The sequence below is a fragment of the Panthera uncia genome, chromosome C2 (assembly GCF_023721935.1).
Source record: "Panthera uncia isolate 11264 chromosome C2, Puncia_PCG_1.0, whole genome shotgun sequence".
Classification (NCBI taxonomy): domain Eukaryota; kingdom Metazoa; phylum Chordata; class Mammalia; order Carnivora; family Felidae; genus Panthera; species Panthera uncia.
Genome location: NC_064810.1, coordinates 146920803 through 146940150, shown reverse-complemented (window position 1 = coordinate 146940150; position 19348 = coordinate 146920803). Strand labels below are relative to the sequence as shown.

The 19348-nt window shown below is 43.9% G+C and overlaps 1 protein-coding gene across 3 annotated transcripts in view; it reads left to right on the top strand.

Moving 5' to 3' along the window:
* Window positions 1–19133: 19133 nt before the first annotated feature.
* Window positions 19134–19348, top strand: part of CTNNB1 (catenin beta 1) — a 42249-nt gene continuing 42034 nt past the window's right edge. For all 3 annotated transcript variants that reach the window (XM_049628951.1, XM_049628950.1, XM_049628949.1), the window contains exon 1: window positions 19134–19335. The gene's annotated coding sequence lies outside the window, so the exon portion shown is untranslated. The remainder of the gene's footprint in view (window positions 19336–19348) is intronic.

The following is a 19348-nucleotide window of genomic DNA, read 5'->3' as shown; positions in this document are numbered from 1 at the left end:
AATGGGGAGAGCGCTCTACAGCACATTGTTTATTTTTGTGTGTGGTTCCTCCAGCATGAGCTGGCATCTCTTCTGAAAGTATGTTTTTGCCACCTTTGAGAATTTCTGCATCCTTCTTAATAGGAAGGATTCAGAAGTACCCTGGTGGTGAGTTGCCGCTTGGCCAACCAATCCTGGAAGAACTTTTCTTGGCCAACTTTGGGGGGAAAGAGCAGGCAGCTCTACGTGGCCACTCTGATCCCAGGGGCTGTAGGCAGGGAATCTCAGTTCAGGAGGCGACCTCCCACCCCAAAAGGCCCAGGAATGAGTTTGATGATGAACTTAGACTCACAGTAAGGGCCCCACTAGGGATGGGAGAGAGGGTGCTCAGGTTATCTCAGAAATGATAGCTGAGTCATGTGGGTTCTGTGTCTCCCCTCCAATGTGGAGAAAGCCTTGCCACCTCCCGCGGGTCACAGGAGGTGAGACCACAGCCCCAAAGATGCCAGACAGGGAGGGCCTCAGGCAGAATTGCATAAGAAGAGTCGTATCAGACGTGAAGACCTGTACTTGGGAGTAGGGATGAGACTTCCCAGATGTGATGGATTCCTTAAAAAGTGAAGGCTCAACCTGCCTTTCTCATCCTTGTGGCTGTTTTTCATCTGTTCTGTTTTGGTTTCAAGGTCCGTGAACACAGACAGCACAGGTTATTCAGGAACTAGCTCATGTGGCAGCTTCCTTCCAAGAGGTAACACGGAATTCGACGCGGGTTACCCAGGCTCCCCACGCAGTACACGGGAACCACGCTTGAGAGGGATCTGGAGGTAACTGCATGGAGGGACGTCCGCTGGGTGCCTATGTACTCCTGCCATTCAGGAGACCACTGCTCCCTTAAGATTTATGGCTTTATTTTATGCTTTCCGTCAAAATTCCAAGATGCTGTAGTGACTAATGGGAAGCAAGGAAAGGGAAGGAATACTTCAGGTAGTGGGAATACCAGAGATGATGGTTTCATGTTTTTTTTTAATGTTTATTTTTCAGAGAGAGAGACAGATAGATAGAGTGTGAGCGGGGGAGGGACAGAGAGAGAGGGACACACAGAACCCGAAGCAGGCTCCAGGCTCTGAGCTGTCAGCACAGAGCCCGGCACGGGGCTTGACCTCACGAACCGCGAGATCACGACCTGAGACAAAGTCGGACGCTTAACCAACCGAGCCACCCAGAGATGAAAGTGTACAAGTTAGCAAATGTTTACTGAGCACCTATTACACACCGCTGGCTGATTCCAGATACACAGAGTTCAGGGCCACGCCACCCCTTAAGACACTCTGAAGGATCCTGCAATGCCAATGCCCAGACTCTCTGGGAGAATGAAGGCCTGTGGTCAATTCTTCCAGCCATGGGACAGAGAATGGCACCTCAGAGGGGGCCCAGTTCATGCCAACCCTCCCCAACCAGCTGTACAAGCTCTGAAAAAGAGTCCACGAATGGACCCAGGGCAGAGGTACAGAGGTACAAACTTTCTCAGTGCTAAATCCTGTACGCCCTCAAGCCCCCGGCGCAGTGACACTCCCATCAGACGTGAATCTGGCCCTGCTGATGTCTGCCCAACCTCACCTCTCTGACACCAATGCATTCTCGCCCCAGACCGTCTAGACCCTCTTGCAAAACAGCCAGGAAGCCCAACCTTGAGGAGCATGGTGTCCACAGCAGCCCCTCTGCCCATTTCTGTACTCCAAACACTTGAAATAAATGTAGTCGGTACAAGGGTACAAAACGGATGAAAGTTGTTTTCAAATGCTGATTTCATGCCCCTCCCGAAGGCGCTCTTTTGTTCTTCTATTTAATTTTTACATCAGATTGGTGAGAAAAAACGCTAGGGCTGATTCATCAAAGGAAGCTGATAATTACTAACTGTACACTTTATTTTGTTCATGATTTTGTTAACACCTGATTCCAAAAAAAAAAATATTCCTTCTGAACAGGCTGGAAGCTGGCATAAAAATTATTAGCAATGAAGAGATCTTTTTGCATAGAAATAGATTTAATACCTGCCAGCTGCAGTAAGTGTGTGGGACTTGCTTTGTGGCAGCCAGCAAAATCTGGCAGGCACCTTTCCGTCTGCCTCCAGGTAAGCGAACACCTTGTTAACCTAAGGGCTGGTTTCGGGTCATATTTTGCCTTGCAGAAACGTACCCATCTTGTCCTGGTTGTGATTCCAGGTGGGCGGATAATAGCAGATCACCAGGGAGGTGGGGTCAAAAACTGGACCCAGGGCAGCCCCTAAAAGGGCAAGAAGGGAGGGGTAGGATCTCCTAAGAATCGGTTGGGGTTGCACCCTGGGGGACCCCAGAATCACCGAGAGAAGCAGAAAATGTGTGCATCCATCATATATGGAGAGTAAAGCCTTGGATTGAGAGTAACTTGTTCTGTGAGTGTTCCACGAGACGAGCAAACATTTCTAATAAATTTTAACTTGAGAAACGAGCAATGTCTTGCAATACGAGTAGTAGGTGACGCCGAATGTCACGTGATCACGACTGAGCCAATGGTTCTTGAAATTTGCTTGGATATACAAGTGCTTTGGCTTACAAGCATGTTTCCGGAACGAATCACGCTCGCAAAACAAGGTTTTACTGTACTTCCTATGTGCGCAGTCCTCAGCAAAAGTCAGATGTATGTAAGTAGAGGGTATTGGATGATCCCGGCGTCTTTAAATCCCTTTCTTATTTTGAGGGCAATTCCCTGGTTTATGACCCCATGCCTCCTCAAGATAGAAGCTGGGATTTCTCTGGCTCCACTGCTCTTGCCCCTAAGGTACAGGCAGCAGATTTGGGCCTCACCGATCTGACACACCCCCATGAGACTCTGACTGGGAGGCTAGGGCCCTGAGGGATGTGGGGGCACACAGAGTCCATGCTGCTGAATAGAGCAGCAGAGTCTGCAGCTTCCGGCGACAGAGGTCCCAAGTTGCTCTCAAGCACCAGGGTCAGGGGCACAGACATGCTATCTGTGCTGAGGGGTATATTCTGTTCGTGATAGAATCTGGCCATGGTTATCGTGGGCCTTTAGGTTTGTTCCTCTAGACCTCTCAGAGATTCTGTGAGTTACCTGATGCTCTTGAACAAATTCTTTTCCTGCTTAAACTGGCTAGAATGACTTTCTGACATTTGCAAGTGGGAGCCCAGACTGTGACCATAGCTCTATAAGCTGCCAATGACAGAAGCCCACAGGAAATTTGCTGGGTTGCCAAATCGAAATAATTCAGGAGAATGTAGCTTCAGGTATTGTTGGATCCAGGGACCATGGTCAGCTACACAATTTGCAGGGCTCAGCACAAAACGAAAGTACAGGGACCTTTTTCAAAGCTTATTGAGAATTTCAAGATAACAATGATGACAATGTGAGAGCATTCAACTACATACAGGGTCCCTCTAAGCCCAGAGCCCTATGGGACGGCACAGACTGCATGCCCATAGCGCTGGCCCTGCCAGGGGCTCAAACAATGTCACCAGGCCCCTGGTGTCTTTCTCCTTTAGCTCTTGGTTCCAAGTCCCACCTGATCCCATGCCTCCACTCACACTCCAGCATTCTGGAGCGAAAGACCTGTCCGGATTCACACAAACAGCCAATTGAGACTCTGAGGCCAGTTGTACCCACAGCATGCCAGGGCGTGCCTACCGCAAGTACACGGATTAGCCTGGAGGTTGACAGGCTTAGGTCAGGCCCCCAGAAGCAGCTTCTGAGAAAAGAATTGCCGTGCGGGTGATTTGTAAAGGAAGTGATGCAGGGGAAACCTGGAAAGAAACAGGGAAGTAGAACAGCTAAGCCAAGCACGTGATCGCAGGCAGGGGATTTCACCTGATCCCATGAGGAACTCTGGAGTATAAGCTGCATCTCACAGTTATCTTGGCCTGAGACAAGGAAGCTGGCATTTCAACAATCCCCATCTGTATCCCTTAGCCATTGATGAAAGCTGCTCCCTATGTACACAGGCACCTAAACTCCCAAGTGCTCCTGGCTCTCTGTGCAGGTAGACAATCTGTGCCCCTGTAGACCGAGGACAGTCTTTAAAAAGAAATGCAGATGTTACCTCTTGGAGATGAACACCAGAGTGTGGAGGGACGGGTCCCCAAACGGTACAGCCTTTCTGAGATGTGGGCAGAGCATAGACCCTGGTTCTGTGACATCCTAGCATTCTGGCTCTCCCCGCAGCAGCTCTCATAAAATGCTGGAGAACAAGAACCTGTAGTTCCACTGGGAATGTTCTTGTGCAGCCAATGAATCAGGAAGCACGAGGTGACAGGCACGTGGCGACGGTAAGGTTGTATCTATGGCAGAGCTTTTATTTACCTAACATTTTAAAAATTAATCTCAGGCTATCTAAGCATATAAAACAAAGCTCACGTTCCCTGTTTGGAACCGAGTGAATTGCATGACAATGTTTGCACGAGCTGTAGGAGCTGCTGAGTCTGTCACAGGAACAAACTTTGTACAAGGTCTGCTCATATCTTTTGACGCCTGCACTTAGTCATGGGTGACGACATGTTGCTCTTGAGAGATGCATATCATTAGCTTCATTAAGGATAGGATCCTAGAAGACTAGGTCAATCATTAACAGTAAGATATATGAAGACATGTTCATTACAGTTCTGTTGAAGTATAATTCACGCACCGTACAATTTCCCTAGTGAGACTGCACATTTCATTGTTTTTTGGGATAGTCAACAAAGCAGTGCACCCATCCCGACGGTCCATTTTAGGAGATTTTCATCACTCCAAAAAGACACCCCGCACCCATTAGCAATCATTCCTGATCCCCACCTCAAGCCCCTAGTGCTAAGCAAAAGAGTAGACGGGTGGACCATCCCTCTTGTTCCTAATCTCAGGAACCATCCAGAAAGTCCTATGGGAAAGAATTAGCTCTGGAAAGTCCCCCAGTATCTACACATGCTTGGGGGTCAAGAGTTTAGAGTGCCTTTCTGATCCCCAGGCTCAGCGACTGGCAAGTCAAGAAAGAAAAGGAGAGGCCATACCAATTCAATCGAGCCAAGCTAATGAATGTGGCCGGGTGTCACAGTCCAAGAGAAATGTGAGCGTTTGCCTACGCAGCTATCCTGAGGGCAGCAGTGGCCTCGGGCACACGAGGCGGAGGTGTGGCCTGTTTCGTTCCTGAACACCAAGGCGACGTCAGGTCACTCCTTACACGGGCCCTGTTTCTCCAAATTCAAGAGTGGGGAAAACAGAGCATTCCCTACATGGGAAGCTGGCGATGCTGGTTGAACCAATTTATACACTTTCTGTAAAAAAAAGCCACCTTACCTTTCAGGAGAAGAGAAAGGCAAGGGAACACCCAGCTAAGCATGTTAGAAAATCCTTTAGAAATACATTGACAACACTACTAAGAGATTTCTGTCTGACCGAACATTTTTTTTTATTCTTCCACCCGAGGTTTCGGAAAAATCATCTACAAGACCCGAGGTCATTAAATCAATTAAACATATATGCCTGCGTAACTTTGCCGTATAAAAATCCTGGCTACAGTGTGGTGTTATTGAGCTAGGTACATTAAGTAAACACTCATTTGAAGACCTTTTCCACTGGAACGTGAGAATAAGTCAGTGAGAAGAATACATTTTCTGAACGTCACATCGGCCCCATTAGGAGAGCTCTGTGATCACGTTATTATGTGCTTTGTCTTCAAACAGAGACTTCCCTGTCTTTTTCACCCATAAGCAGAAAAAGTCCTTTCCATGCTCATTATCAGGCTCCCAGAGCCCGTTCTCTCTGATGTGCCTCCCTCCCTCCCTTTGGAGCTCTACTTCCTTGAGATCTGTCATTGTCACCTTTATTATAATGGAGTCTTACAATCCCACAGCTAGTGACACTCAGGGGAGGAGTATTCTGATGAGGAGGGTGGGGGTGCCCGGGGAAGATGTCTGTGATGGAAGTTTCCACAGAGGCTACACTGAAAACTCGCAGAGAGAATGGAGGACTGGTAGGGAGATGGGCCTTTCACTACCCAGTTCCCCTCCCCTGGTCTCCTACAAGAAAAGTCAAAAAGGCCCCAGAGTATCCACGAAAGGGGATCTTGTGTTATCCTAGTTGCATTATTCTCTCCCCAGGTAAACAAGCAGAATCGTACACAGTTGAGTCAACAGGTCGAGGTGATGTATTTTCTTTGTATCATACGTGAGCAAAGGGAGCTTAACACACCCATGGGAGGAAGGAATGAAAGCTGGTTTCCTTTTCTCACATTCCAGACAGTGTCTGACTCAATGGTAGGACAGTTAACCAGACCAATAGGACATGATGAGTTTCTTTCATTCTAAGAAGAGAATGTGCCTCCATGGGTGTTACTCAACCAAAAGAAGGTCCGGGAGATCAGGGTGTATGATTCACCCACATCGGGAGGGTAGAATTAGCCTGCAATACCAAAAAAGGCATCAGAAGTGCAAGAGCAATATTTTTAGAAATACACCTAAGAAACGGCCAAACAGGTAGGGCAGCAATAAATCAGAAAAGGTTTAATTCTTCCGGTTTGTCTGCTTTGGCCAAAACAACAGAATTCAATCAAGTTCATGTGCAGATATGATTTGCATGACTTGTTTAGCATTCTACAGATGAATACAGATCAGGTCTATTCATCTATCTACCTATCTGTCCATCTGGGGTTTTTTTGTTTGTTTTTTGTGTTGTTTTTGTTGTTGTTGTTTGTTTGTTTTGTTTTGTTTGTATTTTTCTCCCTAAGAGTGAACTGCCAAGACAAACTAATTTTAAATGTACACCACAATGTGCTGAGTTGCAGAAGGATCCTGCAGATTTAGAAAACTGTTAGTGGCCCTCCCAATCTTTTTCATTATTTTTTTGAACTTGCAATTAAAATCATGCTGCAATCTTAGGAGAGATGGGATCCAATGGCATATGAAAATGGCACATGAGTTGCTCTGCAATTTTGAACAGAACTAAAGAAAAACTGCGGAGTTGTGGGAAAGGAAGAAAATATGTGCTTTTTGCAGACATAAAATACGGGCTCGGGAAAATGAAAGATACGGGAAGGCTATTCCAGACAGAGAAATACTGCAGCGGGAAACTCTTCTGCTAATAAGGGTAGTAAAGGCCAAGTGAAGAGGAAAGACAAGAGACCCATAATCATCTGCAAGAGGAAATAGGTTGGGGCAGTGAAATATGACACTTTGCTCAAAGTAACCCAAGGGCAGTTTCAGAGCAGTAGGTGATCCCGGGAGAGATCAGAGTGCAGAAAAGCACAACAAAGGTAAAAGTTGATGAACGTTCACTAGGATAAATTCCAAATGGATTAAAGATATAATTAAAACTAAAACAACGTGTAAGTGTTATTAGAAAACATGGAATTCTTCCTCTATAATTTAAGATGGAGGAAAGCATTTTACCATGACCAAAGATTCAGTAGACACAAAATAAAGAGTGATTAATTTGTCTACATAAAAATAAAAACTTCTGAATGGCAGAAGAAGAAGAAGAAGAAGAAGAAGAAGAAGAGGAGAAGGAAGAGGAAGAGAGAAGAAAAAAAAAAAACACCAAACATTTTACAAACCCCATAAAGACAAACAACAAACTGCAAAAACTATTCACACCACAAAGAACTAACCTTCCTATCGATTTTATAGAAATTGAAGAGACCAATAGGCAAAAGATATGACCATCAGTTCATAGAAGTAGAAATAAAAACAGCTCAGATGTATGAAAATATGATCAACTTCATGTACAAGAGAAAAATGCAAATTCACATTACACTGAGATATCATTTCTAAAATTCCAAATGTTTGATGACCAGTTGTGAGATGGGGTTTTCCCAGGGAGAGATTTTGAGACAAATAGTTTAATGTAAGTAGTTTACTTGGGAGGTGATTGCAGGAAATGTCAGCAGGGAAGTGAGGAGAAGGGAAAGAAGATAGGATAGGGTGTGTTATTAGGCCAATTACCGGGATGGGTATCTGGACCTCAGCTGGGAAACTGTGGGAGACAGTGCAGAATGCACTTCAGAGCTATCCGCTCAATAAGTGACAAAGCTGGGGTGTTTCTCCACCAACTGCCTGGCCACCATTTTTGATGGTGGCTTGTGGGGAATGAACTCTCAGGCATTTCTGCCTTGTCTCCCACACTCACACGGGGGCCAAGCTGGCTTCCTGAAGCCAGAAAAAAGCCCTGGGGCAGAGAGTTGCAGCTGTAGAATAGAGGTGACGGTCTAGAAGGCACGGATGGGGCACAGTGGCATCCTCCTCCTTTGATGCTGCTGCTAAGGAACAGGCACTCTTGTACGTTGCTGGTGAGAATGGAAATTGTTACAACACCTATGGTAACTGACAGTGCCAGTGAGTTGTTGGCCGCCTGGCAATACCTAATACTGATTCTTGTCTCTTGGTGCATGTACCCTTTGACTCAGCAGTCCCACTTCCGGGAATTTATCCTACAGCTAAGACTTGCACATGAAGCGAATAACATACATAGAAGATTATTCATGCGGCACTATTTGCAATGACAAACTCTTGGAAACCACTTAATGTCCATCAGTAGGAAGGGGCTAGTTAACTAAATTAAGGTGCCATGGAATGCCACGCAGCTATAAAAACAAATGAGGCAGGTGGCTCTGTTGGTTAAGCATCTGAGTCTTGATCTCAGCCAGGTCTTGATCTCAGGGTTGTTGAGTTCAAGTCCCGTGTTGGGCTCCACGCTGGGCATGAAGCCTACTTAAAAAAAAAAAAAAAAAAAATGAGGCAGTACTCTGAGTACTGATGTGGTGAGATTTCCAAGATAGGTTGGGAAGTAACAAAAGTAAAGGGCAAGAAGATTATACTCTCTTTTCTGTAAGAAGGGTGGTGAAGGGTAAGTAAGCCAAACTCATATTGACTTATATATGCGCAGAGAAACTGGCTGGATACAGAAGAAATTAATAACAATGCAAAGGTGAGGGTTGTGGTGGTGGTAACTGGTGAATAGGGTGAAATAGAGATAAAACTGTGAATACATTATTTCATTTGAAAATTAAATTAGAAGTGCCTCTGGATGTGGGTATCTGGGGGATATGGAATTATGTGGCACTTTTTCATCCTATGTCCTATATTTCTGATTTCTTTCCATGTTCTACACGGTGTGTGCATTACTTGGCAATATGAAAAAATAGCAGAGATATAATGACTATGTACAAACTAGGGAGATGGACAAAGGTCAAAAATACAATGGAAAAATTTATTGGACTAGGTAAAGAAAAGTTGACTGGCTGTGGCTAAAGGAGGAAAACAATTTACTGGAAGGGTGTGGGATATTTCATAGAATCACCAGGAAGGTAGAAGCAACAGATTCAAAATAAAAGCAGAACCATCAGAGGAACAGACTGTGGCCATGCCCCCACTGGACTGGGTTCCCTCTGCCATCCTTAGGGGAACAGGAAGTCAGACCAGAGGTTTCAACTGAGGCACCAAGATATGACAGCTTGTAGATGTCAGAGCAAGGCATGAGGCAGGTCACCAGGCAGAAATGCCAAAGCAGATGGCCCAGAACTGGACACAGTGAGGACGTCAAAGGGAGGAGAGACCGAGATCAGAGGCAGACTCTTGAAGAGGACCCTAAGGTTGTGGAGTCCCACTATGCCCAAGAGAGTGATAGAACATTCTGGTGGGAGAGCTGTCAACAAACCCACAAAAACGCCCATAACAGTGTCACCTTGAAACATTGGCCAGACCCGGACAACAAAAGCCAGTTCATGACAGTAACCTGTCTATGAGGAGATGCCACATTCCTCTTAGCCCTAACACCAGAGGGTCAAAATAAGCAGCTAGGCTGTGGGGAGGACGTAATGGGGAGAGGAACAAGTCAACCTATTCTCTTCATAGTCCTACCTGGGATAGGGAGGATAATTTTTACCTTCCACTGAAGGTAGAAGTATGGACAAACTGAGATTGTGTTTTGCAAGTTAGTGACCGTAGGACTCTGCTGCCTGGAGAAGTCCTAGAAGGTCATGGGCATTCATTTCATGTGCCGTTGAGTGATAATGGCAAAACCACTCCCAAGGAAGAGACTTAAGGGGGTGTTGGGTGGGGTGGACAGCAATAGAGTTGCTTATAGGAGTGCCTGCCCCTGCAGTGACAGTAGTGTAGAAAACAGTAAATCTTCTGTAGCTACATTCACCTGCTCCCATTTCAAAGTCCCAAGCAGAAGTATCTGATTGGCTGAGACCTTGTGCACATGCTCCAGCTGCCATGTTGCTCAGAATACTCTACCCAATGAATTGGACAAATTTAGGAAAGGTGGATGGGGTTGATATACGTGCACTCTAATGGGAGGTTCTGCATTCACTTTTGATGGGTATTACACCCTGCTAAGTGCCAGAGGAGGAGGGAGGACGGGATTCCAAGAAGAGTAAAAGAGACCCTTCCCTCAGTGGAGTCCCACTACATTATAGCAACTACGACACAAAAGTATCTCCCTTTCATCTAGAACCTTACGGTTTAAGAAGCGCTTTAATGTGTGTTGCATTTGTTCTTGACAACACAATGAGAAAACTCTCTAAGGCCCAATGTGGTGGTGCCTGGCAAGTGGTAAGTATTCGGTAAATGTTTGTTAAATGAATGAGCAAAGGAATGAGTTGGGCAAGGAAGAGTTAAATCCAGTGGTAAAAGTACAGGCTTTGCAGTTGGTCAGTCTAGTTCAGCCCCGTCCAATGGAACTTACCATGGATGTGGCTCTTTCTGCTGTGCAATATGGTAGCCAGATACGCTTACTGAGCGCTCGAAATGTGCCAATGAGACCGGGGAATTGAATGTTAATTGTCTTTAATTATAATTTAGTTCAACGTCAATTAAAATGGCCACAGGCATCTAATGGCTACTGTACCAGACAACACGGGTCTAGAGTTCTAATTCCAGTTCTGTTTATCTCGCTTGTAATCTGAGCAAACTCTTTAGTTTCCCTAAATCACAGTTTCTCCAAATGTGAAACCGGGAAAAGAGTGGTCCCCTACTTAACCGTTCGTGATGGTTAAAAGAAGTCTTATATGTGAAAAGGTGAAGTTCACTAGGCTGCAAAAGGCAAAGCTTCATAGCCGGCAGCAACTCAACAAATGGAAGCCACCATTTAGATTCCTGACTGCCACCGCAGAGGAGATGCCAAGACTCAGGGGGATTAGGGAGCTTTGTTCAGGTTACATGGCAAATTCGCCGCAGACTAGGGTTTGCGTCTCCTGTTTTCCCTACCACGGTGGCTTCCTCACTACCAGCTTAAACGAGAGCCCCAAAACCCGTTTGGGCAGTAAGAATTGTCTGTGGGTTCAAAAATGTCTTCCCTATATGTTTGTGATTAGTATTCACATTCACGTCGATCCCGCCGGGATTAATAAAACAGAAATTTGTTTGAAAGCATTACTGACTTTATAGGAGTGTCTTGTCATTGTGCAGAGTCTCAATCAACACATACTAAAAGTACAGCTATTATCATGTGAGCTACATCAGGATCTTTGGACATGGAAAAGGCATCCTCATCCTCTTTGTTGCAAAGGTTAACACCTTGTTAAAACAAGAGTTAAAGAATGGAAAGATACAGGAGACGCGCACACAAAAGAGTTAAGTATCAAGAGAAAAGGGTGATGCAAGAGATTCCGTCAACCAGTATATATTCCCGGTACTTGTGCTAGAAACATGAATGGCAGTTTTTACCAAAGAGGGTTTATTTAAAGTCAGTTAATAGAAAAGATCAATGAGTAATTCCCTAAAGGACTCTGCAATCATCAGCAACTATAATAAATAAAGCTCTGAGTTTAGTTTTCAAAAATGAATTGCACCCATTCAAGTGGGGTGAAATAATGCTTTAAAGCCGATTATGGGAAAGATTTCAGACTTTTAATGACTGGTCCTGAGTGGATGAATATAACCCAGAAGGTGCACATGAGGACCCATTGGGATGAAAAAATAAAATACTTCAACTTCTATATTTACTTTCTTTCTTAAAAAAAAAAAAAAGAAGCCAAGTTTCACTGATATTTCATGCAAGCATTGAGAGCAGTACATATGTATAATTTAAATAAATACACATCTAGAGGGTGCATACTCTAAATTATTTTACTAAGAAGACTACACAATGCAAAATCTTTCAAAATGTTTGTTTTAGAAGACAATCAGCTCAGGATCACGCTAGTTAATCAATACTGATGATCAATTACTGATTGGTAAAAACAAGTCAAAAACCAAATCTTAGCTATATTAGTTAGCTTTCCCTATGTAACAAAATACCCCAAAACGAGTTGGCTTTCAGCAACAACCATTTTTTTATTGTTCTGAACCTGCAGAGTCTCACTTGCACTGCAATCTAAGAAAACGGGTTCCAAAAACTAAGAGTCCTGTGAGGAAGGGCTGGAAGACCAGGGATTATTATGCTGTGAAAAAAGAGCATGAATAGGAAAGAGAAATATGTGTGTTAGACATTTACTATCTTGGTTTCTTATGGCTTAGATTTGAATACAATTTATAGTGGAAAGAAAAATATTTTGAATGGACAACTGGTTGAAGCAACAGAAATTAAAGCATTTTTTTTTTCTTTTCCCTAATTGATTTCAAGATGACGATTTTATAGAACTACATGATTTCAGAGAGTTACATTTGTGTGAACGACACAGTCAGCTGACATCAAAATAACTGGAAAATCCTGGAGGAGATGTATACATTACACACTTGTCGACTTTTCTCATTTTTACCAAGAAATTGGCCATTTCCTGCTCCTCATTTTTAAAGAGGACCAATGGTCTTTGTTTCTTTTTCTTTCCCCCTCCCAACTCAAATTCTCCAATTGTAAATTCAAAATACGAGCAGATTTGAAGATGGATTATGAAGAATGAAGCCTTGGTATAAACAAAAGAAAGATGGAGTAAAACGCACGTCCGTCACCGCATGAGAAATGGTATGACAAATGTGCGGTACCTCTGCATCAGATGTTAGTGAGAAGTACCACTTGTCCACCCGAAAGAAATATAGGAAATAAAATCCATTTTAAAGAAAACTTGTGCATGTGTACTGTCCCTTCTGGGTACAGCTGAAACAGTGTTCTGTTAGAATAATTTCGTATCTTATCCTAGAACTAAAATGTCTGCAAGGTTAAATCAAAATGCTGTAGAATGCTATGCGATATTTAAGAAATAATCTAATTTGTAATAGGATTTAGAATTGAAATTTAACACAATACATTTTAATAACCAATAACCTTGGGTATTTAGACCACGATAAAATGTATACTTTTAACAAACAACGAACCGAGGCTACAGTGCAAACAAGAATGTCATTTTATTCAGTGGCATAACTGGAAGAAAAGTCAGAAAGGACTATAGCCTTACTCAAAGAGAATTTTTTTAGTCAGGTAGTTAAAAAAAAAATCAATCTCTCTGTTCCTCCACTTTTCGAGGCCCAAAGTTACTTTTTGCTGAGTGGTGCAAAACAGAAAATGGACATTTGCTTCTGGCATTGTGACCTTCTCCAGGCCCCTGTCCGAGCTGCCCCGATGCAGTGTATTTCTGGCATATACTTGTGATATAATCTGCCACCATTCTCCATAAATGTTCAACTTGACAGCAAGTGAGAGGGAAAAAAAAGTCTCTTTTGCATCAGTGAAGAGTGTTACACTACTACAAACACATTTCTCTCTTTTAAAAGATATATATGATTTTTTAGAAAGATTAATTCGGATGGGCAACTCCTCAACACAGTTATTTTTCTTCTGGCTATACACATTAATCCATCTAATTTTTGTTTTAAAACCAATAGGGCTCTTAAATATTATAAACGATCTCTAATTCTTAAAAAGAAATGTATAGCCGGTCCATACGTTTTCCAACTAAGACACAGCATAAAACCTCCATCTCTGTACATAGACACTAATACACGTACACACCCGATCCAACTCCACACTTATCCACTGATGACTAAACCATCTGAGATGGCTTGATGGGGGACAGGGGGGGAAGAGGCTGGAGAGGATTTTATTTTTTACAATAGGCATGCAAAATATTTACTGAACAAGACATTTTGCTCTGTCTTTTGCTTTAGTGTGTGGGGGGAATCATAATTGTATTTAGACTTTATATGGCATGGGTTACTCAGTTCACAGCAGAGGCACCTGCAGCAAATTAATTTGTTGTAGCACATTAATTATCTCATAGCTTCTATTTAGGCTGCAGCTGTTGCTATTATGTTAATAATATTTTTTATCACCACTGTATACAACAGGTTATGGAAATAATAGAAATATCTCTCTTTTTGGCTTCCCCCCCTGTCGTTTCCATTTTTCTATGTCAGAAGGAAAGACTGAAAGAAATTTAGGCAAATTAAGCCCCAAAGCGCACTATAATTTTCTATTTCTGAACCGATTTGTAAGAGAATGGGTAACTGAAATTAGCAAAGAATCACCCCACACAAAGATGGCGCGTGCAGAATTTGTGAAAGCGAAAAAGAAGACGAAGGAGAAGCAAAAGAGGGACGGAACACTGCAGTGCTGGGGTGGTGAGTGTTTGGATGGGGGCGGGGAAAATGCTGCAGTTTTCATGAAATAATAAGGTGGGGGAAAAGAGGCATACAAAGAGTAGGTTTTTCATTGTTTGTAAAATATAAACACAGATGAATTCTGTCTTTGGTTTGTTCATGCTTTTCACTCTGCACAGCAGGGATGTTCTTAAGAAGTTGCCCTCTGCGAAATTTCACTAAATGGGAACCGTGGACCCTGCATGATGGGATTATAATCACACCAGCCACTCCTTTTACATAATTTTTTGTTTAAGATCCAGTAAGACTCCCTGTTTTTAATATATATAAAGCAATAGACACGTATGTGTCGATAAACTGAGAGTTTGCGTCCCCAATAGCCCAGTGCAGGCTAAAACAAAAAAAAAAAACGGTGATATCACATCTACAAATCTCAATGGATTCAAAAACAATATGAAAATTTTTAGCTGACAAGAACATGTCTGCTGCCTGCAGTCCCTGCAATAGCTCACCATGTTGCCTACTAACCGAAAGATCAAAAATTATCGATTTCATGGCGCTGCGTGCTCTGGAAAGAAAAGCTACTTTAAAATTTGCATTGTTTAAGAAATGAGTTAAAAGAAAAGAATCATTTTTTCCTGAACACTTTGGAATGTGAAAATGGCTTATTTTAATCTTATCCATGATTTACTATAATTCTATTATTTTTAGCAGCTGGAGTCCAGAAATGATTTTTTTCGATGAATTTAGGATTTTGCCGCAGTATACATCTGCAGTCCCAGAATCCTCTGGTAAGTTAATCCTTCTTGCGATGGGAAACGCCTTTAACCTTCTTGTGAATGAAATATCTGCAACCATTTTGAAATTTTTAATACAGAAGTGTGTGTGTGTGTGTGTGTGTGTGTGTGTGTGTGTGTGTGTCTATGTTGGGGGGGGGGGGTTATGTCTCCAAAGCGTGATTTCTTTGCAGCGCAGCGGTAGGTATTTGTCTTAATTCTTAGAAACAGACACCTTTGTGTTCTTTGAATATCATGGATGATATCTCCATTGCTTTTCCTTCACACTTTCTATGGTAGCCATTAAATGTATGTACTTCCTTAGTATGGCAAGGACTGTTGTGTCAAACCAAGGAAGGCCTCGAGAACGCTAACTCCAAGCAGGAACCGTGTTCCTGGCATCACTGAAGCCGCCATGATCGTAGCTACCACTGCTGCTGCCACGGCCACCACCATGGCCACCGCCTCCCACCACCTTCACAGCCCCCTCCCTCATCCCGCAGCGCACCAGATGCAAGCTTTCCACGGTGGCTCTCCGCCGAATTTGCCCAGTGGGTTCCTAGATTACTTCTGTGTGCGAGAATAGCCAACCATGTAGCCTGACAAGAGGTATTTACAACTGCTTAGCCTGTTCAGCTGGAAAGAAATCAAAAGATAACACTGAACCCTGAGATGATGTATTGCGAATCAAAAGTCCCAATCCATAAATAGCGCACTTGATGAGCTGCTAAATGAAAACCTGATCTGATTATTGCCCAACGTTTTCACGTTGTTCAGAAAGAAATATTTTTAACACACCTTCTTAGAGAATTGGGACTGTTTATAAATGCAGGGAATATTATTTAGTCTTACCTTTCTGCTGGGAGAGGTTTCTTCTCAAGGAGGTTCGGATATAGAGTCCAGAGGAGACCACACCCTCGTTACACAGTTCTTATTTTCTACTGTTTCTGCTTACTTGTAAGTAGGACTGATTAACAGCTATAATTATACATTAATTTAAGGGACCTAATCAAAAGAAGCCGACCACTCATTTCCCTCTCTCTAAAGGAAACTCATTGTCATAGTGCTCAATAAATGTTTAATTAATGGATTTGATAGTTAACTATCCAAAAAGTGAATGGGCCTTCTTTACAGTGCTGCCTTGATTAATGTTTCTGTTGGAAGTGCACAAACACGCTGGGCATTTCTTTCTTTGCCTAAGGTGATTCAGAATCATGTGTTTTAGTGAAGGGATGCTTTCCATTCAGAATCCATGTAATCACTGCTTGATGTGCCAATGGTCTAATATCATGACAAGTAATACTTCCTCTGTTAAACCAGCTGGAGACACTTGGTTTCTAGGCACAGAGCCTGAAATTTGGAACCATTTGTCTTTTGCAGCTTTTTTTTTTTTTTTTCTGTTTAATGCAGTCTTTTGCATTAAAATGGATTAATTCATGTCAAACCCAAATGGCTGGCTCTAGAAGAAGGTGTAAAAAGATAACCAAATGTTTTTTATGAAACATATTGCCCAAGGCCCATTTTGAAAAATCATTTTTACAAAAGCACTTATCTCACCAACTCATCAGGTATTTTGATGCTTGTATTTCTTATTGGTTTAATGGTAGCATTTGTCTTTATTGCAGAGAAGTTATTCATCTCATATGTTTGGTGAGACAAGTGGAACAATTTCTGTTTTTTGAGAGAAGAAAATAAAAATTCTGAGCAATCTGTTAAATTCAACTAATATTTTTAAATGCTAGTCACACAGTAATTCTTCAGTACACTTAAATTTGATAGGGAACACAGTTTACTGCATTGTTGCAAATTTTACATTTCCTTTAATGACATGGTGTTTACCTAAAATATTAGCAGGGATTTAAAAATCTTAATTCCAAATTTGGATTAAGATATCTAAATTATAGAAAATGTTTCAATTATTTTTGTATCTGAATAAAGAAATACAAACATAGAAGAGTTTTTATCCTTTAGAGGTTCTAATGGTGCAAATATCTCTAAACCAGTTTTAACAGAGTGCCTTATTGAGAAAAAAAACAAAACAAAACCAATCCCCCTCCACAGGGAATATACAAAAAGGAAACATCCATGAAAAATTGCTCAAATATTGATTAATCAGTCATCTGATTTTAAATGTATGACTCTAATCGAATCAACTGTATATTCTTTAATACTTTTTATGAGGATTAAAATTGGGGGTCAGTGCCTGGAAACGCTATTTACACTCCGAGTTTACATGAGAAACACTGCTTTGATGAAATACCTTTTTTAGTTTAATTTGTTTGAATTCTCACTGGCCGAGTTAATCACCACCATCGGCTATATTTAGTTCTATAGAATTACTTGCGCAGATAAAAATGAGAAAGTAATTCTAGACAATGGATCTCACCGAACATCGTCTCAGTGTGTGTACTTTTTCCACTGGTATGGTCATAGCAGTTAAACGTTACCGCTGTATGTAGTAAAATACCTTTAAGACGGGGGGAAAGAAATTATTTAAAGAACATGTTGGCCCTGAGCATTAGCTTGCCTAAAACTACATATCCTACTCCATGAGTGAATAAGTAGGTTTCCTGCCCATACCTATGTATAAAGACCTATTGTTTGCATTCATTAATTACAGGGATAAAAGACCCAAGACAACTTTCACTGTTGCTTTTTGCACTCTCCATTGTTTTGGAGGAAAAATAAGCATAAAATAATAGACCAGAGAAACTGAATCAATCATGATTGTTTCAGCTTTGATAAACAAATGCCTATCTTGCTGGGTGACAATCGAGACATTTCCAAGGGAAAGGAAGACCCAATTTTAGCCTGCTGATACGAATTAGAAAATGTTTTTGAGGAATCGAAAATTAGTTTTCAAAAATCACAAGCTGCCTAATTGATTACTCCTTCCATAAACAACATACTTGATTTCTCAAAAAAGTAATACCTTAGAAATGCATTTCCTCCAAAGAAACATGCTCACAAATAAATCTATCGATAGTAGTACTGTGGAACCAGATAAAAATGGAATCCATCAGAATTAACCTAATTGACAGGGTTCTAGAGCTAATCCATTTCCATCAGTCATTTGTTCACAGCGCTTACTCCTAAAGACTTGTTGAATTGCGGACTGGGCGCCCATCCTAAGAGTTCACAGCCTTCGGGAGGAGGGATCGCAGGCGGCCCGGACCGGTGTTTCACTTCCAAATTCAGGCTGAGCAACCGGTCGGGACGCGGGATCCACGACCCGGACAGTGGGGGGGGGGGGGGGGGGGGGGGGGGGGGGGGGGGGCGATGTGCGGCTCGCAGACGAGCCGAGTCCTGCGGGGAGAATGAGGTCCAGACCGCAAAGACCACGGAAGCCCTAAACCGCTGGAGTTCCTCGACTCGACAGCGGGGCGGCTGCGGCGGCGGCCGGCAGCTCCGGGAGCTGGCGGGCCGCGACCTCGGGGCCCGCGCCGCCACCCGCCCCCCGCCCCCCACCCCCCCGAGGGCCGGAGCCCAGAGGCCGCCTTCCCGCGGGGCAGCGGGAAGCTTGCGGCAAGCCCGCGTCGGCTCTCCGGGTCGGGGCCCGAGCGGGGGCGGGGGCGCCGGGCTCCGGACAGTAGAGGCTCCGGGTGCCGCCCTCCCTCCATCCCCGGGCCTCCCCGCCTCGGACCACAGCGCCCTAGCGAGCCGCCCCCCAGGCCCGCACCGCGGGCCAGCCTCGGGTCCCTCTCCGGGGAGCGGCCGGGGAGTGCGCGGGCGCCCCGCCCCGGCCCCGGGCGGTCGGACGACGGCGGGCGCCGGGCGGCGCGGGGACTACTTTCCGCCGCTCTCTCGCGCCCCGCCCCTTGTCCTCGCGCGGCGGAACGCTCCGCGCTGCGCCGGTGGCGGCAGGATACAGCGGCCACTGCGCGACTTATAAGAGCTCCTTGTGCGGCGCCATTTTAAGCCTCTCGGTCTGTGGCAGCCGCGCTAGCCCGGCCCTAGGAACGGAGAGCGAGGGGAGGCGGAGACGGAGGAAGGTCCGAGGAGCAGCTCCGGTCCCCGCCGAGCCGCAACAGCAGGCCGAGGACGGTCGGACTCCAGCGGCGGGAGGAGCCTGTTCCCCTGAGGTGCTGGGGCGCT